A 23038-nucleotide genomic window follows, 5' to 3' on the forward strand; every position below is an offset into this window, starting at 1 on the left:
CTATCCCCTCTCCAGTCCATACTTAATGCAGCAGCCAGGGTTGTCCATCTGGCTAATCGGTACTCGGACGTGTCCTCTCTTCGTCAGTCTTTACACTGGCTGCCCATTCATTATAGGGTCCAATTCAAAGTACTTTTGTTCACCCACAAAGCTCTCCACAGTTCAGCACCCCCTACATCTCCTCCCTCATTTCTGTCTATCGGCCTAGCCGATCGCTGCGCTCTGCAAACGACTTTCGACTAACCTTTGCACTAATCCGTACCTCCTACTCCCAACTCCAAGACTTCTCCCGTGCTGCTCCTATGATCTGGAATGCTCTACCCCAAGAAATTAGGACTTAGCACAGTTTGCATAGTTTTAGGCGCTCCCTCAAAACACATTTGTTCAGAGTGGCTTATCACGTTCACTAATCAAAGTCATTCTATGTGTAAGGCCTGTTTCACACTTCCGTTTTTGACAATCAGTCAAGATCCGCCGAAATGGACAAAAAACGGATCCGCCATTTTTCTTTGCGGATCCGTTTTTTTCCCCATTGACTTTCATTATCGGTGGATTTTGACTGATGTTGGTCCGTTGCATCCGTATTTTTGCGGATCCGCCAAAATTTGGGTTTCCGCAAAGATTTCAGAACGGACCATGCAACTTTTTTTGGCCTACGGATCCGGCAGACACTGATTTAACCCGCAATTCTCTCTGGGTGCCGGATGAAAAAAATCTCTCTCTCTCTCACTCTCTCGTCGCCATATCACCTGAGTCGGTAACTGCTCTGCTGCTCCCGCCTGCATCATCGCCCGATCTGCTGCTCTCGCCTGATCTGCTTCCGCGAGATATGCTGCTGCTCCCAGCGATTTGCCCGATCTGCTCCCGCGACATCTGCCGCGATTCGCCCGATCTGCTCCCGCACCGATTTCGTCATGCTGCTCCAGGATTAACGCGGTATGTCTCTTTAAAATCTCACCATCGACGGATCCATACATCCGCCGATCCGCTTACACACGTTCCTGTCAGTCCGCCTGCGGATCCATTTTCCGCTATTTTGGCGGTTCTGGACTGACAGGAAAAACTGAAGTGTGAAACAGGCCTAAGTGTGCGTGTGTAGCCCATTCACCATCTCCATCCATCCTTCACTCCCTCAAGATGGCTGGACCTTCATTGTAAATACACCATTGTAAATACACACCTGTACTCTGTATCTCCCTCACCTCATTGTAGATTGTAAGCTCTCACCAGCAGGGTCGTCTTATTTCGTCTTATTTTGCTTTAATTATTGTATTGTTAACGTTGTTACTTACAGCTTGTGTTTTGAAACTGTTAAACTGTAAAGCGCTGCGGAATATGTTGGCGCTATATAAAGATTATTATTATTATTATTATTACAGTGTGGTACTACATGTCTAGTAGCTCCTCTCTACAGCCCATTGTGGTGCTACTTGTCTAGTAGCTCCTCTCTACAGTACATTGTGGTGCTACTTGTCTAGTAGCTCCTCTCTACAGCCCATTGTGGTACTACTTGTCTAGTAGCTCCTCTCTACAGAACAGTGTGGTACTACATGTCTAGTAGCTCCTCTCTACAGTACATTGCGGTACTACATGTCTAGTAGCTCCTCTCTACAGAACAGTGTGGTACTGCATGTCTAGTAGATCCTCTCTACAGCCCAGTGTGGTACTACATGTCTAGTTTCTCCTCTCTACAGCCCAGTGTGGTACTACATGTCTAGTAGCTCCTCTCTACAGCCCATTGTGGTGCTACTTGTCTAGTAGCTCCTCTCTACAGCCCATTGTGGTACTACTTGTCTAGTAGCTCCTCTCTACAGAACAGTGAGGTACTATATGTCTAGTAGCTCCTCTCTACAGTACATTGCGGTACTACATGTCTAGTACCTCCTCTCTACAGAACAGTGTGGTACTACTTGTCTAGTAGCTCCTCTCTACAGTACAGTGTGGTACTACATGTCTAGCTTCTCCTCTCTACAGCCCATTGTGGTACTACATGTCTAGTAGCTCCTCTCTACAGTACATTGTGGTACTACTTGTCTAGTAGCTCCTCTCTACAGTACAGTGTGGTACTACATGTCTAGCTTCTCCTCTCTACAGCCCATTGTGGTACTACATGTCTAGTAGCTCCTCTCTCCAGTACAGTGTGGTACTACTTGTTTAGTAGCTCCTCTCTACAATACATTGCGGTACTACATGTCTAGTAGCTCCTCTCTACAGCCCAGTGTGGTACTACATGTCTAGTAGCTCCTCTCTACAGTACAGTGTGGTACTACATGTCTAGTAGCTCCTCTCTACAGAACAGTGCAGTACTGCATGTCTAGTAGCTCCTCTCTACAGTACAGTGTGGTACTACATGTCTAGTAGCTCCTCTCTACAGTACAGTGTGGTACTACATGTCTAGTAGCTCCTCTCTACAGAACAGTGCAGTACTGCATGTCTAGTAGCTCCTCTCTACAGTACATTGTGGTACTACATGTCTAGTAGCTCCTCTCTACAGTACAGTGCAGTACTGCATGTCTAGTAGCTCCTCTCTACAGTACAGTGTGGTACTACTTGTCTAGTGGCTCCTCTCTACAAAACAGTGTGGTACTACATGTCTAGTAGCTCCTCTCTACAGTACAGTGTGGTACTACTTGTCTAGTAGCTCCTCTCTACAGAACAGTTCAGTACTGCACGTCTAGTAGCTCCTCTCTACAGTACAGTGTGGTACTACATGTCTAGTAGCTCCTCTCTACAGTACAGTGTGGTACTACATGTCTAGTAGCTCCTCTCTACAGAACAGTGCAGTACTGCACGTCTAGTAGCTCCTCTCTACAGTACAGTGTGGTACTACATGTCTAGTAGCTCCTCTCTCCAGTACAGTGTGGTACTACATGTCTAGTAGCTCCTCTCTACAGAACAGTGCAGTACTGCATGTCTAGTAGCTCCTCTCTACAGTACAGTGTGGTACTACATGTCTAGTAGCTCCTCTCTACAGTACAGTGCGGTACTATATGTCTAGTAGCTCCTCTCTACAGAACAGTGTGGTACTGCATGTCTAGTAGCTCCTCTCTACAGAACAGTGCAGTACTACATGTCTAGTAGCTCCTCTCTACAGAACAGTGCAGTACTACATGTCTAGTAGCTCCTCTCTACAGAACAGTGCAGTACTACATGTCTAGTAGCTCCTCTCTACAGTACAGTGTGGTACTACATGTCTAGTAGCTCCTCTCTCCAGTACAGTGTGGTACTACATGTCTAGTAGCTCCTCTCTACAGAACAGTGCAGTACTGCATGTCTAGTAGCTCCTCTCTACAGTACAGTGTGGTACTACTTGTCTAGTGGCTCCTCTCTACAAAACAGTGTGGTACTGCTTGTCTAGTAGCTCCTCTCTACAGAACAGTTCAGTACTATATGTCTAGTAGCTCTATTCTACAGTACAGTGTGGTACTACATGTCTAGTAGCTCCTCTCTACAGTACAGTGTGGTACTACTTGTCTAGTAGCTCCTCTCTACAGCCCTGTGGGGTACTACTTGTCTAGTAGCTCCTCTCTACAGAACATTGTGGTACTACTTGTCTAGTAGCTCCTCTCTACAGCCCTGTGGGGTACTACTTGTCTAGTAGCTCCTCTCTTCAGCCCATTGTGGTACTACTTGTCTAGTAGCTACTTTCTACAGAACATTGTGGTACTACTTGTCTAGTAGCTCCTCTCTACAGAACAGTTCAGTACTGTATGTCTAGTAGCTCTATTCTACAGTACAGTGTGGTACTACTTGCCTAGTAGCTCCTCTCTACAGCCCTGTGGGGTACTATATGTCTAGTAGCTCCTCTCTACAGTACAGTGTGGTACTACTTGTCTAGTAGCTCCTCTCTACAGTACAGTGTGGTACTACATGTCTAGTAGCTCCTCTCTACAGAACAGTGCAGTACTGCATGTCTAGTAGCTCCTCTCTACAGTACAGTGTGGTACTACTTGTCTAGTGGCTCCTCTCTACAAAACAGTGTGGTACTGCTTGTCTAGTAGCTCCTCTCTACAGAACAGTTCAGTACTATATGTCTAGTAGCTCTATTCTACAGTACAGTGTGGTACTACATGTCTAGTAGCTCCTCTCTACAGTACAGTGTGGTACTACTTGTCTAGTAGCTCCTCTCTACAGCCCTGTGGGGTACTACTTGTCTAGTAGCTCCTCTCTACAGAACATTGTGGTACTACTTGTCTAGTAGCTCCTCTCTACAGCCCTGTGGGGTACTACCTGTCTAGTAGCTCCTCTCTACAGAACAGTGTGGTACTACTTGTCTAGTAGCTCCTTTCTTACAGAACATTGTGGTACTACTTGTCTAGTAGCTCCTCTCTACAGAACAGTTCAGTACTGTATGTCTAGTAGCTCTATTCTACAGTACAGTGTGGTACTACTTGCCTAGTAGCTCCTCTCTACAGCCCTGTGGGGTACTATATGTCTAGTAGCTCCTCTCTACAGTACATTGCGGTACTACTTGTCTAGTAGCTCCTCTCTACAGTACAGTGTGGTACTACTTGCCTAGTAGCTCCTCTCTACAGCCCAGTGTGGTACTACTTGTCTAGTAGCTCCTCTCTACAGAACAGTGTGGTACTACTTGTCTAGTAGCTCCTCTCTACAGAACAGTGTGGTACTACTTGTCTAGTAGCTCCTCTCTACAGAACAGTGTGGTACTACTTGTCTAGTAGCTCCTCTCTACAGCCCTGTGGGGTACTACATGTCTAGTAGCTCCTCTCTTCAGCCCATTGTGGTACTACTTGTCTAGTAGCTCCTCTCTACAGTACATTGCGGTACTACATGTCTAGTAGCTCCTCTCTACAGTACAGTGTGGTACATGTCTAGTAGCTCCTCTCTGCAGTACAGTGCGGTAGCTCCACTTTATCTGCAGTATTGTGCGGTATTTCTTGTGCTTCCCAGTACCCGTCCCAGTATCAGTTGTAAATTTGCAGCAGGTGATGATGGCTTCCTGTTTTTTTGTAGCTGTGCCCATACAGGGCTGGAGGAACCTCCTCTACACAGAAGCTGAGGTGCAGGTCTCAGCTGATGTTTATGGCTTTTTCTGTATGACCTTGCTGTTGTCTCTGTTGTTCTCATCTTGAGGTGTTTTTGAGCCGTTTACGATTTCTTCATAAATTCTGATTTCTTGTTATAGTTACACCTCACTGTACAGCGATCGTTTGTGAAGGAACAGAGCTTGTACCTTATGGGGAAATGTTTCCTCCTGCTGACATGAAAACCCAATGTTATGTGTATGTCTCTGTAATTTTTGCCTTTACATTTCTGTGGAAAAAAATGCTGCAAAGTCAGTTTTTCATACATTGAAGTGATAATACTTTATTTCATTAATTAACAAAACGTAAAGTGAATGATCAGAAGAGAATCATATATCACTTTATATTTAGTGTCCACCATCGCCTCCATCATCAGTATCTGGTGACCGCTGTGATGAAAATATCTCAATTGCAGGGGGAATATATTTAGTTATCCCACTGCTGCCACCAAATGTGATGAAATATTATCTATCTACCGCAGGGGGGATATTTTTAATTACCAAAACCAATATGTCATGAACTGCAGGGACTTATGTTTATCCCACTTTCCAGTTTCGGATTGGAACTTGCAGCTCTCCGGCGCCCCCCTTACCCTCAGGTCAGTCTGGGAACTGCACCTAGGATAATTAGTCACCAGACGGGCAGCCTGGATGTGTACTGGCTATTAGGCATGCTGCAGTGAGGGAAATATAGCTACTCCCAGCCGCAGCCAAGCAATACGCTTATAAAACCTGTTCCGTCACTGCCAGCTTTACACAACAAGCTCAGAACACACTTTGCTGCCATGAGCCCCTATTCCTGATTAGCAATGGGTCAGGGGCCATCCCAATCAGTAGCGAATTTAGCCTCAGAGGACGTGAGGATATGTTATAGAGCAAGGATAAACAAAGCTAGAAATATATTTATATATTTTACTCCAAAACATTGGCAGTGTTACAAAAGGTCTAAATGATATTACAAGGTGAGACAATTGTAATATGTACAGACGATTACAAAATAACAGAGATTAAAAGAAGAAAAACTTACAATTGCTTAAGTCATTTCATAGCAGACCATGTGGGCGGGGGAGGGGCGATACATCACAGTGCATCACAGAGCCTCTCTGTGTCAGGGCTCCAGGGCAAAGTCTCCTGCAGTCTGAGCTTACACTACCTGATACCCCCTGGTCGTGACATCACTGAAGGGGCTGAGTTATGGCAGCCTGTCATGAACTCATTTTCTGCTCCACCAGTTGAGAGTTCCCCTTCCATTCTCCCTCTGGTGGTGACAGGAGGTAGTGCGGTTGGTTTAAGTGGTAATGATCTGCCACCTGATGAGGAAGATAACGATTGGATCTCTGGAGTATCAGACTGGATATAAGACAGCCGACGCCCTATCCGGGTGCTGGTGATTCAGTCTGCTTCTCAGGTCCTGGACTTCAGCTCTCTTCCAGTCTTCTCAAGTTAAGTTTGCTTTTTGCTAATGTTCACACTTGCACTTGTTGGTCAATTCAGTTTTTTGTGTAATCAGCCTGCCCCTGCTGGGGCTATGCTGAAATTCCACTCCTATTAATCAGTATTTGCCAATCTGCTTTTTGTCCCTTATTAGATTGACCTCTTTTTTGCTTTGTCTCAGAATATTTCAGAGTGCTGATATAGGTTTAGAAGTCTAGTGACTTCAGGGTTAATTTGCTATCAGAAGTGTTGGACAATATTTTTGTAGGTTTTTTTTGGACAATTGCAGACAGTGTCTTTCCTTTTCTGTCCTTTTTAGTTAGCCGGGCCCCATCGTTTGCTCAGCCTATTTTTCTGCCTTTGTTTGTATTTTCATCTTGTTTCACCGTCAATACATGTGGGGGGCTGTCTTTCCTTTGGGGTCTGCTCTGGGGCAGTTAATTTTCCTCTTTTCCTGCTTTAGGCTTATGTAGTTCTCCGGTTGTGATGCGGCGTCTAGGACCAACGTAGGAACGCTCCACAACTGCTGCTAGCTGTGCGGTTAAGATCAGGGATCTGCAATCTGCATAGTTACCAACTTCTCTGGTTTTCTGAGACTTAGCTTGTTGTCTTTTTTTCCTCCTCCGGTGACTCATTCATAACAGAATCACCAGCCATACCGCAGATTCTAGGGTACTCAAAAGCATGAAAGAATTGTTAGAGAAAGAAAAAAAAAAAAAAGTGTCAGAATTTTTTTTTTTTTTATGTATTTTTTCCTCTTTTTCTCTGGGGCCGTGGGAGGATTTTTTTCCTAATGGAGATTAAGCAACTGTCTGATCGTGTGGAGCAACTTGCTGCTGAAGTACAGGGAATTTCCACCTACCTTATTCAGTCACATACTGCTGAACCCCCAGATTCCTACTCCTGATGTGTTTTCTGGGGATCAGTCTAAATTTCTGAATTTTAAGAATAATTGTAAATTATTTCTTGCTTTGAAGCCTAACTCATCAGGGAGCTCTGTGCAGCAGGTTAAAATTGTCATCTCCTTGCTGCGTGGCGATCCCCAAGATTGGGCTTTTTCTCTGACACCTGAAAATCCTATTCTGACTAATGTGGATGCATTTTTTCAGGCCTTGGGGTTGTTGTATGATGAACCTAATGCCGTTGATCAAGCTGAGAGAACCGTGTTGACATTAAACCAGGGTCAGGATCCTGCAGAGTTGTACTGTCAAAAATTCCGAAAGTGGGCGGTCCTTACTACATGGAATGATAGTGCATTGGCAGCTCTCTTTCGGAAAGGTTTGTCAGAGACCGTAAAAGATGTTATGGAGGGATTTCCTGTTCCCTCTGGTCTGGATGGCTCTATGTCATTAGCCATTCAAGTTGATCGGCGTTTGCGTGAACGAAAGACTACACGGGAGGCACTGCCACCTTTTGAACAAATGTCTGAACCTATGCAATGTGATGGGATTTTGTCTAGGGCGCAATGTCGGAAGTTTAGAAGGCGTAATAAGCTGTGTTTTTTCTGTGGAGACGCCTCTCATACTATTTCTGTCTGCCCTAAACGAGAGAAACGTTCTGCACACAAATTTGCTGTGGGCAGTATACAACCTAAGTTCCTTTTGGCAATTACTCTGATCTGCTCCTTGTCCACATTTTCCACTAAGGCTTTTGTGGATTCAGGAGCAGCTCTGAATCTGATGGATTTGGACTTTGCTAAATGTTGTGGTTTGTCCATGATGCCTCTGCAGACGCCCATTCCTTTGAGGGGTATTGATGCCACTCCTTTGGCGGAGAATAAACCTCAGTTTTGGACCCAGGTGATAATGCGAGTTGCCCCAGACCACCAAGAAAATTGTACATTTTTGGTGCTGCATAATTTGCATGATACTATTGTTCTGGGTTTCCCCTGGTTGCAAACTCATAACCCAGTTTTGGATTGAAAATCTGTGTCTGTGGTGAGTTGGGGTTGTCAGTGTGTTCTTAGGGACGCTCCTGTTTTCTTCACCTCTCCTCAGTCTCATGATATTCCTGAGTATCTGGCTGATTTCTCTGATGTTTTTAGTTGGAGTAAGTCTGCGTCTTTGCCTCCTCATAGGAGTTATGACTGTGCAATTGAGTTGATGCCTGGGTGTAAATTTCCCAAGGGTCGGCTTTTCAACTTATCTGTACCCGAACATGATGCTATGCGATCCTATATTAAGGAGTCATTGGAGAAGGGTCATATTAGACCATCCTCGTCACCGTTGGGCGCTGGGTTTTTTTTTGTGGCCAAGAAAGATGGTTCATTAAGACCGTGTATTGATTATCGTTCCCTTAACAAGATGACGGTTAAATATCAGTACACGTTACCTCTGATGTCTGATTTATTCTCCAGAGTTAAGAGTGCCTGCTGGTTTACTAAGCTTGACCTCAGGGGGGCGTATAATCTTATTCGCATCAAGCACGGGGATGAATGGAAGACGGCGTTTAATACTCCGGAGGGACATTTTAAGTACCTGGTGATGCCTTTTGGGCTCTCTAATGCCCCTTCGGTCTTCCAATCCTTTATGAATGATATTTTCCGAGACTTTGTGGATAAGTTTTTGATCATCTATCTGGATGATATTTTGATCTTTTCTAGTGATTGGGATTCCCATGTAGAACGTGTCCGGACTGTGTTCCGGATTTTGAGGGAGAATTCCCTGTTTGTTAAGGGATCGAAATGCCTCTTTGGTGTACAGAGGATTTCATTTTTGGGATTTATCTTGTCTCCATCGACTATTGAAATGGATCCGACCAAAGTACAGGCCATTTATGATTGGGTTCAGCCTACTTCTTTGAAGGCTCTCCAGAAGTTTTTGGGTTTTTCTAATTTCTATCGTAAATTTATAGGTAATTTTTCTAGCATTGTCAAACCACTGATTGATCTGACCAAGAAGGGAGCTGATGTGCTGAATTGGTCTCCTGAGGCTGTCTCAGCATTTCAGGAGCTTAAGCGGAGATTTACTTCAGCTCCAGTTTTACGGCAACCTGATGTCTCACTTCCATTTCAAGTGGAGGTGGACACTTCTGAGATTGGTGCAGGAGCTGTGTTGTCCCAAAAAGACCCTGTGACTTCTAAGATGAATCCCTGTGCCTTCTTTTCTCGAAAGTTTTCCCCATCTGAACGCAACTATGACGTGGGGAATCGGGAATTCTTGGCCATGAAATAGGTATTTGAGGAGTGGAGACATTGGTTGGAGGGAGCTAGACATCAATTTGTGGTCCTCACTGATCACAAGAATCTGATTTATCTGGAGTCGGCCAAACGCTTGAATCCTAGACAGGCTGGATGGGCCTTGTTTTTCACGCGTTTTAATTTTGTGGTCTCTTTTCTTCCGGGCACTAAGAATGTTAAGGCAGGCGCCCTTTCTAGGAGTTTCTTTGCTGATTCTCAATCTGACCGAGCCTACTACTATCCTAGGTGAGGGGGTAGTTCTTTCTGCCATTTTGCCCGATTTAAGATGCGCCCTGGAAATATTTCAGGAGGATAAACCTGAGCGTTGCCCTATGGGAAGATTGTATGTTCCTGACCAGTGGAGAAAGAGAGTGATGTCTGAAGTCCATTGCTCCGCATTGGCTGGTCATCCGGTTATTTTTGGTACCAGAGATTTGGTGAGTCGGTTGTTTTGGTGGCCTGCCTTATCTCGTGATGTCAGGAATTTTGTACAGTTCTGTGGGACTTGTTCTCGGTCTAAACCCTGTTCTCGTTCTGGTGGGTTGCTGATGCCCCTGCCGGTGCCCAAGAGGCCATGGACCCATATCTCAATGGATTTTATTTCTGATCTTCCTGTCTCTCAGAGAATGACTGTTATCTGGGTGATTTGTGATAGATTTTCGAAGATGGTCCATCTTGTACCACTCCCAATGTTGCCATCTTCCACTGAGTTGGTGCCCTTGTTTTTACAACAGGTGGTTCGGTTAGACGGGATTCCTGAGAACAATGTGTCCAATAGAGCGGTCCAGTTTGTTTCCAGATTCTGGAAAGCCTTTTGTTCCAATCTGGGAATTCAGTTATCCTTCTCCTCCGCGTTTCATCCCCAGACCAATGGGCAGACTGAGAGAACAAACCAGACCCTGGAGTCTTATTTAAGATGTTTTATATCTGCTGATCAGGATGATTGGGTCTCATTTTTGCCCTTGGCCGAATTTGCACTGAACAATAGAGCTAGTTCTGCCACTCTGATGTCACCCTTTTTCTGTAATTTTGGGTTTCATCCTCGATTCTCTTCAGGGCAAGTGGAGTCTTCGTCCTGCCAACGTGTGGACACTGTGGTTGTGAGAATGCAGCAGATATGGGACCAAGTGGTGGATAAGTTGTCACTCTTTCAGGAAAAGGCCCAGCATTTTTCCAACCGGCGTAGGACCATTGGTCCCCGGTTTAAAGTGGGTGATATGGTTTGGCTGTCGTTTAAGAATATTCCTATGAAGGTTGCATCTCCAAAATTTAAGCCAAGATTTATTGGACCTTATAAGATTTTGGAGATTCTTAATCCTGTTTCTTTTCGATTGGCTCTTCCAGTTACGTTCAAAATCCATAACATATTTCACAAGTCACTGTTGAAGAGGTTTGTTGAGTCAGTAGTTCCTGGGGTAGCACCTCCTGATCCTGTATTGGTTAAAGGCAATGTGGAATATGAGGTAGAGAAAATATTGGATTCTCGTTTGGTTAGACGGAGACTCCAGTATTTGGTCAAATGGACGGGTTATGGCCAGGAGGATAATTCTTGGGTCTCTGCCTCTGATATTCATGCCAATAAATTGGTTCGTGCTTTTCACCGGGCCCATCCTGATCGACCTGGTGGCATGGATGAGGGTTCGGTGACCACTCCTCAAGGGGGGGTACTGTCATGAACTCATTTTCTGCTCCACCAGTTGAGAGTTCCCCTTCCGTTCTTACTCTGGTGGTGACAGGAGGTAGTGCGGTTGGTTTAAGTGGTAGTGATCTGCCACCTGATGAGGAAGATAATGATTGGATCTCTGGAGTATCAGACTGGATATAAGACAGCCGACGCCCTATCCGCGTGCTGGCGATTCAGTCTGCTTCTCAGGTCCTTGACTTCAGCTCTCTTCCAGTCTTCTCAAGTTAAGTTTGTTTTTTGCTAATGTTCACACTTGCGCTTGTTGGTCAATTCAGGTTTGTGTGTAATCAGCCTGCCCCTGCTGGGGCTATGCTGAAATTCCACTCCTATTAACCAGTATTTGCCAATCTGCTTTTTGTCCTTTATTAGACTGGCCTCTTTTTTGCTTTGTCTCAGAATATTTCAGAGTGCTGATATAGGATTGGAAGTCTAGTGACTTCAGGGTTAATTTTGCTATCAGAAGTGTTAGACAATATTTTTGTAGGTTTTTTTTGGCAGATTGCAGACAGTGTCTTTCCTTTTCTGTCCTTTTTAGTTAGCCGGGCCCCATCATTTGCTCAGCCTATTTTCCTGCCTTTGTTAGTATTTTCATCTTGTTTCACCGTCAATACATGTGGGGGGCTGTCTTTCCTTTGGGGTCTGCTCTGGGGCAGTTAGTTTTCCTCTTTTCCTGCTTTAGGCTTTAGTTCTCCGGTTGTGACGAGGCGTCTAGGATCAACGTAGGAATGCTCCACGACTGCTGTGCGGTTAAGATCAGGGATCTGCAATCTACATAGTTACCAACTTCTCTGGTTTTCTGAGACTTAGCTTGTTGTCTTTTTTCCTCCTCGGTTACCCATTCATAACAGCAGCCCTCCTCTTTTCTCAGAGGGGCTAACATGTACCAAAAACTCATAAGTAACATATCTCGGGGAGGGAACATCGTACATCGTATAGCGATGAACAAAGTATCCTCTTACTCAGCATGACGTTTGAGTTCATTTAAGTCCAATCTCGAAGTGCCTGTATGAACCGGTCAAGTGGGAATCCATTTCTTGGATTCCGCTGAAGCTGGAGTCTAGAAAATCACAGGGTAGGTAGCTCTATCGGAGCACATTCCAAATATGTAACTTTCATACTTTTAACACCAACTGGGGTCAAGACATGCCCTCTACATATGCCTAAAGCACATATCTGCAGACAAAGGATTATATTCTGATTCCTCCAGCACATTCTTGAGGGAGGGGGAGGAAGGAGTATAGAATTACACATGCAGGCAGAGGGAGAGAGAAGGGAGAGAAAGAGCTCGCAGCCATGACAGGGGGGAAGGGGGCTTGTCTGTGCAGCTATGGAATCTTCTAGAAGGGTACTTTGATTGTGAGCATATTCGTAGTATCATTGCAACCGCCCGTTGCCTCCATCATTGGTATCTCGTGACCGCCTGTCGCCTCCATCATCATTATCTGGTGACTGCCCGTCACCTTCATTATCAGTATCTGGTGATCGCCCGTCAACCCCATCATTAGTATGTGGTGACCCGCCCGTCACCTCCATCATCAGTATCTGGTGTCCGCCTGTCACCTCCATCATCAGTATCTGGTGTCTGCCTGTCACCTCCATCTTCAGTATCTGGTGTCCACCTGTCACCTCCATCATCAGTATCTGGTGACAGCCCGTTGCCTCCATCGTCAGTATCTGGTGACTGCCCGTTGCCTCCATCATCAGTATCTGGTGTCCGCCTGTCGCCTCCATCGTCAGTATCTGGTGTCCGCCTGTCGCCTCCATCATCAGTATCTGGGATCCGCCTGTCGCCTCCATCATCAGTATCTGGTGACCGCCCATCGCCCCCATCATCAGTTTCTGGTGATCGCCTGTCGCCTCCATCGTCAGTATCTGGTGTCTGCCTGTCACCTCCATCATCAGTATCTGGTGACCGCCCATCGCCTCCATCGTTAGCATCTGGTGTCCGCCTGTCACCTCCATCATCAGTATCTGGTGACCGCCCATCACCTCCATCATCAATATCTGGTGACCGCCTGTCGTCGTGTCCATCATCAGTATCTAGTGAGCACATGTTGCCCTCCATCATCAGTATCTGGTGACCACCTGTCACCTCCATTATCAGTATCTGGTGACCGTTCATCACCTCCATCATCAGTATCTGGTGACTGTTCATCACCTCCATCATCAGTATTTGGTGACTGTTCATCACCTCCATCATCAGTATCTGGTGACCGCTCTTCTCCTCCATTATCAGTATCTGGTGACCACCCGTCACCTCCATCATCAGTATCTGGTGTCCGCCTGTCGCCTCCATCATCAGTATCTGGTGTCCGCCTGTCGCCTCCATCGTCAGTATCTGGAATCCGCCTGTCGCCTCCATCATCAGTTTCTGGTGACCGCCTGTCGCATCCACCGTCAGTATGTGGTGTCTGCCTATCGCCTCCATCATCAATATCTGGTGACCGCCCATCGCCTCCATCATCAGTATCTGGTGTCCGCCTGTCACTTCCATCATCAGTATCTCGTGTTCCCCATCGCCTCCATCATCAGTTTCTGGTGACCGCCTGTTGCTTCCATCATCAGTATCTGGTGTCCCCATCGCCTCCATCGTCAGTATCTGGGATCCGCCTGTCGCCTCCATCATCAGTATCTGGTGACCGCCCATCGCCTCCATCATCAGTTTCTGGTGACCGCCTGTCGCCTCCATCGTCAGTATCTGGTGTCTGCCTGTCGCCTCCATCATCAGTATCTGGTGACTGCCCATCGCCTCCATCATCAGTATCTGGTGTCCGCCTGTCGCTTCCATCATCAGTATCTGGTGTCCCCCATCGCCTCCATCATCAGTTTCTGGTGACCGCCTGTCGCCTCCATCATCAGTTTCTGGTGACCGCCTGTTGCCTCCATCATCAGTTTCTGGTGACCGCTTGTCACCTCCATCATCAGTATCTGGTGACCATCCATCGCCTCCATCATCAGTATCTGGTGTCCGCCGTCGCTTCCATAATCAGTATCTGGTGTCCCCCATCGCCTCCATCATCAGTTTCTGGTGACCGCCTGTCGCCTCCATCATCAGTTTCTGGTGACCGCCTGTTGCCTCCATCGTCAGTTTCTGGTGACCGCCCGTTGCCTCCATCATCAGTATCTGGTGACCACCCATTGCCTCCATCACTTCTTCTCGTCACCTGTACACAGGTTAGGGAGGATCTCAGCAGGAGGTTGTTCCAAACATCTTGGAGAGCTGACCCCAGATCTTCTCTGTATGAGGCTTGTGCGGCTCCTTCTGTCTCTTCATATGATCGCAGACAACCTGAATGATGTGAGATCAGGGCTCTGTGGGGCCGGATCATCACCCCCAGGACTCCTCGTTTTTAATGATATTGGCTGGATGTTAGGGTTGTTGTCTGGTTGCAGATTAAGCTTGGATCCAATCAGACGCCTCCCTGGTATTGCATAGTGGATAAGTATCGATTTAGAAGGGAATTAAAATGATGCGTCTTTCATCTGCGGCACTAGGTTTCCTTGCCCAATCATTGTGTGTTGGCCATTTCTTGGTGCTTCTTCTTGATCAACACATCATGAAACCTCATCTTGCTGTGAAATCTTTGCCTGGGAGAGACCTTGTAGGTGCAGTGTAACTACCTTGTGTCTTGTTCCTGCGCTCAGTCTTCCTATGACCTGTGATATGAAACTGCCTCACGTTGACCTGTGTAGCTGAGTTTGGCTGGACCTCACCCTATCTTAAGCCTCCAACATGGCTCTTTTCATTAACAATTGTGCTTCCATCTATGAAGATGCTGATCATTATCACCTGTTCAGTTTAGTTACTCATGCATCTGATAATAATCCTAGAAAATCCTGGACTGCAGATTTTACAGAACAAAAGGAGCAGAACTATTTAATTTTATATTTAACCCAAAGGGAGGCAGTGTTTATGAAAAATATACAAAGGCTGTTACAAGGGGGACGAAACAATACAGCATAAACAGTTACAGAAAATAAAAGGGATTAACAGAAGAACTTACTACACCGACCGCAGAGACGACTCAGTTTAGCCTAAGGAGAGAGCTTCAGTTTGGCTGATATTCATTCATACACAAGTGTGTATCTCTCTACAGGAACACAGATCAGAATTTGTCTGGATCTTGTATCAGACCCTTAGTCCCACCCACACCCCCTGTTATGACCTCACATGGGCCAGGTTGTGGGCTGGTCTCAGCCCTTCATGATTTTAGGAAGTCCCAACTTATGCGATTAACTACTGTATATACTCGAGTATAAGCCGAGATTTTCAGCCCAATTTTAAAGGCTGAAAGTGCCCCTCTTATACTTCAGTCATTGTTCCACGGGGTAGGCGGGGCAGGGGGAGCACAGGAGTCAGCGGCTGTCAGATCATACTCACCTCCTCCTGGCGCGGTCTCTGGACTTCTTGCTTTTCAGATGGTCTCCGGCACCGCAGCTCTGCCAGTGTTCAGCGGTCATGTGGTACCGCTCATTAAAGTAATGAATATGCACACGACTCCACTCCCATTGGCGTGGAGTGCATATTCATTACTTAAATGAGCGGTACCACGTGACCGCTGAACACTGGAATGAGCTGCTGGTGCCGGAGACCATCGGAGCAGCAAGAAGTGCAGAGACCGTGCCAAGAGGGGGTGAGTATGACAGGGACGATGGGTGGGAGCCATGCCATATTCACCTGTCCCCATTCCACCGCTGCTCTGTCTTCCGCGACCTCTGGCTGTGACGTTCAGGTCAGAGGGGGTGATTATGTCGTTAGTGCGCGCCCTCTGCCTGAACAGTCACTGCAGAGACGTGGAAGACAGAGCAGCACGTGGCGGTGGAGCGGGGACAGGTGAATATCGCAAGTGCCAGGGCCCTAAGCCAGCAGCGACACTGGCACCTGGCCAGCTCACCGGTGTCCCTGCTGGCTCAGGACATCGGCACCTGACCCCCAGCGATGAGAGGTGAGTATGTCATTTTTTTTATCGCAGCAGCATATGGGGCATATATATCTATGGAGCATCTTATGGGACAATCAACCTTTATGCAGCTTTATATGGGGCATCTTATGGGGCCATCAACCTTTATGGAGCAGCATATGGGGCATATTATTCTATGGAGCATCTTATGGGGCCATAACCATTATGGAGCAGCATATAGGGAATATTATTCTATGGAGTATCTTATGGGTCCATCATTAACCTTTTATGCAGCATTATATGGGGCATATTTTAATATGGAGCATCTTATGGGGCAATTATTAACCTTTGTGCAGCATTACATGGGCCATATTTTTGTATGGAGCATCTTATGGGGCCATCATGAACTTTATGGAGCATTATATTGGGCGTATTTTGTATGGAGTATCTTATGGGGCAATAACCTTTATGGAGCAGCATATGGGGCATATTATTCTATGGAGCATCTTATGGGGCCATTATTAAACTTTGTGCAGAATTATATGGGGTGTATTTTGTATGGATCATCTAATGGGGCCATCATGAACTGTATGGAGTATTATATGGGGCTCCTGATTCAATATGGATATTCAAAAACATTTAACCTACTGATGTCTCAATTAGTTTTCCTTTTATTGGTATCTATTTTTATTTTTGAAATTTACCAGTAGCTGCTGCATTTTCCACCCTAGGCTTATATGTGAGTCAATACGTTTTCACAGTTTTTGTGGCAAAATTAGGGTGGTCGGCTTATACTCGGGTCAGCTTATACTCGAGTATATACATCACCGGGCGACCGCAGAAGTTTTAAATTAATGCCACATGTTTTATCAGGATTTTATCTTTACTTAGATACTAAGCATGGTCTGGCTATTGGCAGCGATCTAGCCCCTATGGTTTGGGGGCCTTTTGGTGGGGTTTTAATGATAAGAAAATATGTACCTCTGTACCTGGTTAGCCCCGGTGCTGACAATGTATGTCTCATTAATATCGGATGTATACAAATTCCCATATTCTAGATTTTCTTTTTGGAGACATTCTGTCTGAGCTGACTTATTGTAACTGCAGTGACCCTGCGTCACCTGAATTCCACATGTATTTCTCACAGACACACGGGCTTCCACTGTCCTGTCTATGTGTATGCTGGGTGACCACAGCTATTTCTAAAGGCTCTGAGATCTTCATTTAATAAACCTTTTCCTGTCTATTTGCCCAACATCCCTATTCAGTAAACTGGGCATAAAGAGGACTCCGTGCATTTTATTTCAGCTGCTTCACTATTCAGATTCCTACTTACATTAGTCTATTCCACGATTGGAAATGAGAGTGAGAAAAAAGGGAGAGAGGGGGATATGAGTGACTTCAAAGATTTTTAATATTTTCTATGACACAGATGTTCTTATAATTGGTGGCGGTCTGGTGGGTCGTGGTACGTAGTGCCACCACCATGCTGTGAGTGGTAGTCAGCAGGACAGAATATGTATGAGTTGTCACCTTGTATGATGAGGTGCAGGGGTCAGCCCGGGCACAGTTGAGTCTGGCACTGAAGTAGGTGTGAGCGCTGTGGTCCTTGAATTCTTCACCCCAACTGTGGTAGAAAGTGGAAGCAGAGAGGATATTTGGACGCTGGGAAGGCTGTGGTAAGAGTAGCCTCCCACATACTTGTGGACATCCAAAAGCAGGCAGAAAGCAAAAGTTAACAAATATGGACACCTGCAGTGTAATTTACTTTTATTTAAATACAAATATTGTGTATATACATTTTATGAAAAATATTGGAGCATTTTTTTCTACAGCCTCTATGCTTCATTGTACATAACAGACTGCAGAATGAGTTACCAGTGAATCCAGCTGTAGAACCAACTTCTGATTGATGACGCTATCAGAGTTCAGCAAGTTTTTTATTTGGTAATAAATTAGTAGAGATGAGCGGACACCTGGATGTTCGGGTCCGGCAGGTTCGGATGAACAGATACAAAAAGTACCCGGACCCAATTCACTTGAATGGGGGGGCACGAACATCCAGTGTCCATGACAGCGCGGCAAACACCGCTTCTGCTCGGCTGTGAAGTCATCACCGCTGGTCAGAGAGCCGGGGCTCCCACGATGTCAAAAGAAAGCGTGAGCGCACACCTGTGATCAGAGGTATAAAGTTTACCTCTGGTCACTGGTGTCAGCTGATGGGACTACTGCTCCCATAATCCAACACCTGCTGCCACTAATTAACCCCTTTCTGCCATGTGACGTACTATCCCGTCCATGTGCCCTGGGACTTAATTCCCAGGGATGGGATAGTACATCACAGCAATCAGCGGCGCCCACGTGGTGAGCGCCGCTGACCGCGGCCGGGTGTCAGCTGATTATCACAGCTGACACCCAGCACAATGTGTCAGGGTCGGTCACGGACCGCCCCCGACACGTTAACCCCTTGCACACCGCGATCAAACACGATCGCGGTGTACCGGGGGTTTAAGGGAAGCATCGGCAGGGAGGGGGCTCCCTCCGTGCTTCCCTGAGCCCCCCACTGCAGCGCAATGTGCAGCGCTGCTGCGGGGGGCTTCTTCCCTGCAGGTCCCCGGATCCAATAAAGCTCAGGCAATGAGGAAGCCTGCAGCACTGCCTGTGACAGATCAGTGATCTGAGATGTGATAGATCAGCAATCTGTCACAGGACAGTGATGTCCCCCCTGGGACAACCTAATAAAGTTAAAAAAAAAAGTAAAAAAATCGCTAAATAAAAAAAAAAAAAAAAAAATATTCCCTAATAAATTCATTTTTTGGAAATAAAAAAACCAAAACAATAAAAGTACACATATTTGGTATCGCCACGTCCGTAGCGACCCGCCCTACAAAACTGTCCCATTACTTAACCCCTTTAGCGAACCCCTTAAAAAATAGAAATAAAAAACGAAGCAAAAAACAATGCTTTATTATCATACCGCCAAACAAAAAGTGCAATAACGCGCGATCAAAAAGACGCATATAAATATCCATGGTACTGCTGAAAACATCATCTTGTCTCACAAAAAATGAGCCGCCATACAGCATCATCAGCGAAAAAATAAAAAAGTTATAACTCGCAGAAATTATTTTTTATATAAAATTGTTTTTATTGCATAAAAGCGCCAAAACATAAAAAAAGACATAAATGAGGTATCGCTGTAACCGTACTGACCCGAGGAATAAAACCGCTTTATCAATTTTACCGCATGCGGGACGGTGTAAATGCCCCCCCCAAAAGAAATTCATGAAATGCTGGTCTTTGTTCATTCTGCGTCCCAAAAATCGGAATAAAAGGCGATCGAAAAATGTCACATGCCCGAACATGATACCAATAAAAGCGTCAACTCGTCCTGCAAAAAATAAGACCTCACATGACTCGGTGTGTCAAAATATGGAAAAATTATAGCTCTCAATATGTGGTGATGCAAAAACTAATTTTACAATAAAAAGCGTCTTTTAGCGTGCGACAGCTGCCAAACATAAAACCCGCCATAAATAGTAAATCAAACCCCCCGTTATCACCCCCTTAGTTAGGGAAAAATAATAAAATTAAAAAAATGTATTTATTTCCATTTTCCCATTAGGGTTAGGGTTAGGGCTAGGGTTAGGGTTAGGGCTGAGATTAGGGTTAGGGGTGTGTTGGGGTTAGAGTTGGAGTTAGAATTGGGGGGTTTCCACTGTTTGGGCACATCGGGTGATCTCCAAACGCAACATGGCGTCTGATCTCAATTCCAGCCAATTCTGCGTTGAAAAAGTCAAATGGTGCTCCTTCCCTTCCAAGCTCTGCCATGCGCCCAAACAGTGTTTTACCCCCACATATGGGGTATCAGCGTACTCAGGACAAATTGCACATCTTTTGGGGTCCAATTTCTCCTGTTATCCTTAGGAAAATAAAAATAGGTATTAGACCTACCAGTATTGATGTTTCCAGGAGTCCATCCTGACAGCACCATGGAGGACGTCCTCCTCCTCCTTACAGGGACAGGAAAGCACACGAGAGGTTAAAAGGCCCCGCCCCACCCCTTTTCCCTCAATGATTTGACAAGTACCACAGTGTGGATAATGCACTTAAAATTTTAATGATACAATCATATCACAGCATATGACATAGCATAATATAGCATAGCATAACATAACAGGGAGGGAACTACCCGTGCTGTCAGGATGGACTCCTGGAAACATCATTACCGGTAGGTCTAATACCTATTTTCCAGGACGTCCCCCTGACAGCACCATGGAGAGTACCAAAGCACCTCCTCAGGGTGGGATCACTGCCTGGAGAACCTTTCTCCCGAATGCAGTATGTTGGCCTGATAACACATCACGCTTGTAGTGTTTGCAAAATGTATTAAGGCTGGCCCAGGTTGCTGCTCTACAGATTTGCTCGACTGAGGCGCCTGCGCGTTCAGCCCAGGAGGCCGAAACTGCCCTGGTAGAGTGGGCCCTTAAGGGATCTGGCGGGCTAGCGCCTTCCGACTGGTAGGCGTCCGAAATTACCGAGGCGATCCATCTTGCGATGGACGCTTTAGAGGCTTTTTTCCCCTTATTTCTACCCCCAAAGAGGATGAACAGGTTTGGATCAATACGCCAGTCATTAGTGGCCTCTAGATAGCTTATAACTGCCTGTTTTACGTCTAGAGATTAGAGACGCTGTTCCTTCCCATTGCGGGGATTGATGCAGAAGGATGGTAACACTATCTCCTGATTTATATTCTGGTAAGAGGCTACCTTGGGGATAAACACCGGAACTAATCTTAAGATCATATGATCTTCTCTGATCTGGAGATATGGATCTTGGGTGGACAGGTCCTGGATCTCTCCTATTCTTTTGGCCGTGGTGATGGCTACAAGGAAGGCCGTCTTCCGAGTGAGAGTTGAAATGGTCATCCTTTCACTAGGGATGTAGGGGTCCCTACATAAGGATCTGAGTACCAGGCCGAGGTCCCATGGCGGGGTGAGCTGCCTAATTGTGGGGCGAAGACGCTGCGTGGCCTTTATGAATCTTACTACCCAAGGATGGGAAGCTAAAGGGTAGTCAAAGAAGGAGCTCAAGGCCGAAATCTGGACTTTTAACGTGCTGGGTTTAAGACCCTTATTATACCCCGACTGTAGAAAGTCTAGAACACTAGGGAGGTCGGGGGTACCTGCCAGGAAGTCGGACCTGCCACCTTCCAGGCAGTATCTCTTCCATATCTTCCGGTAGATTGCAGATGTTACCGGCTTCCTGCTGGCCATTAGAGTGGATATGACCTGATCGGATAAGCCCTTTGCTCTCAAGATGTTCCTTTCAGGATCCATGCCGAGAGGTGTAGTCTTGCTGGATCTGGGTGGCGTATCGGGCCCTGGTGGATGATGTCCTCCTTCAGGGGTAGCTCGACTGGGTTTCCTACTGCCATAGCCCCTAGCAGCGGAAACCAACTCCTCCTTGGCCAGTATGGCACTATCATCATCACCGTCACGCGGTCCTCGCGGATCTTCCTAAGTACCGCCAGTATAAGCACCAGCGGTGGGAATGCGTACAGGAGAAGTTCCTTCCAGGCCTGGCTCAGGGCATCCACTCCATCCGGGTGGTCCGCCGGGTTCAGGGAGTAGAATCTGGCAACCTTTGAGTTCTTCCGGTTTGCGAACAGGTCTATACTGGGGGTTCCCCAACGCTGGCATAGTTGATGAAAGATCTCTCCGTTTAGTTCCCACTCTGTCGGGAAGACCTGCTGTCTGCTTAGGTAGTCTGCCACTACGTTCTGAGAACCCTCCAGGTGGATTGCCGTTACTGAGAGGACAACCTCTTCTGCCCAAGCGAATATTCGTCCTGCTAGTGCCTGGAGCAGTCGATGTCTTGGGCCTCCCTGGTGCTTCAGGAAAGAGACTGACGTTGTGTTGTCGGACAGTATTCGGACGTGTCGATTTCTCACTACCGACCGGTTCTGACGCAGGGCTTCCCAGACCGCATACAGCTCCCTGAAGTTGGAGGATCTGTTTCTGATGCTGACTGGCCATCTTCCCTGGAAAATTCTTCCTTCTACATGGGCTCCCCATCCCCACGTACTGGCGTCTGTAGTGACTACCACGTATGGCGAGATTATCCATAGCACGCCCACCTGTAAGTTTCTGGGCTGTATCCACCACCGTAGAGATCTTTTTACCGGATCTGGCAATGATATGGGCCCGTCTAGTGAATCCTGACGTCTGTCCCATCTTGTGAGGATCTCTTTTTGCAGGGGCCTCGAATGGAACTGGGCCCATCTGACGCACGGAATGCAGGCCGTCATCAGGCCCAGGACCTCCATTGCCCCTCTTATGGAGGAGCTATGTTTTAGGAGGCTCTTGGCTCTATCCTGAATGATCCGCTGCTTTTTTTCTGGAAGCAGGGATACTCTGCTTCTTGAGTCTAGAAGGACTCCCAGGAAGATTTTCCTGCTTTTTGGCTTTAGGTCCGACTTCTGTTCGTTGATAAGCCAGCCGAGATATTCCAATGTTCTGATCGTTCAGCTCCTGTCCTGAATGAGCCTCTCTTCTGATCTTGTGACTAGGAAAAAATCGTCTAGGTATGGTATTATAGTGACCCCCTGGTTTCTCAGGTAGGCCACTACCTCTGTTACCAGCTTTGTAAATATTCGGGGGGCTGAAGCCAGCCCGAATGGAAGGCATTGGAACTGGAAGTGGCAGGTCCGGGCCGGTAGTCTGATTGCGAATCTTAGCAGGCTCTGAGATGAGGGATGGATGGGGACCTGATAATACGCACTCTTCAGGTCAAGG

This window comes from Dendrobates tinctorius, unplaced genomic scaffold (assembly GCF_039654945.1).
Source record: "Dendrobates tinctorius isolate UK_male_01 unplaced genomic scaffold, ASM3965494v1 ptg000216l, whole genome shotgun sequence".
Lineage (NCBI taxonomy): Eukaryota > Metazoa > Chordata > Amphibia > Anura > Dendrobatidae > Dendrobates > Dendrobates tinctorius.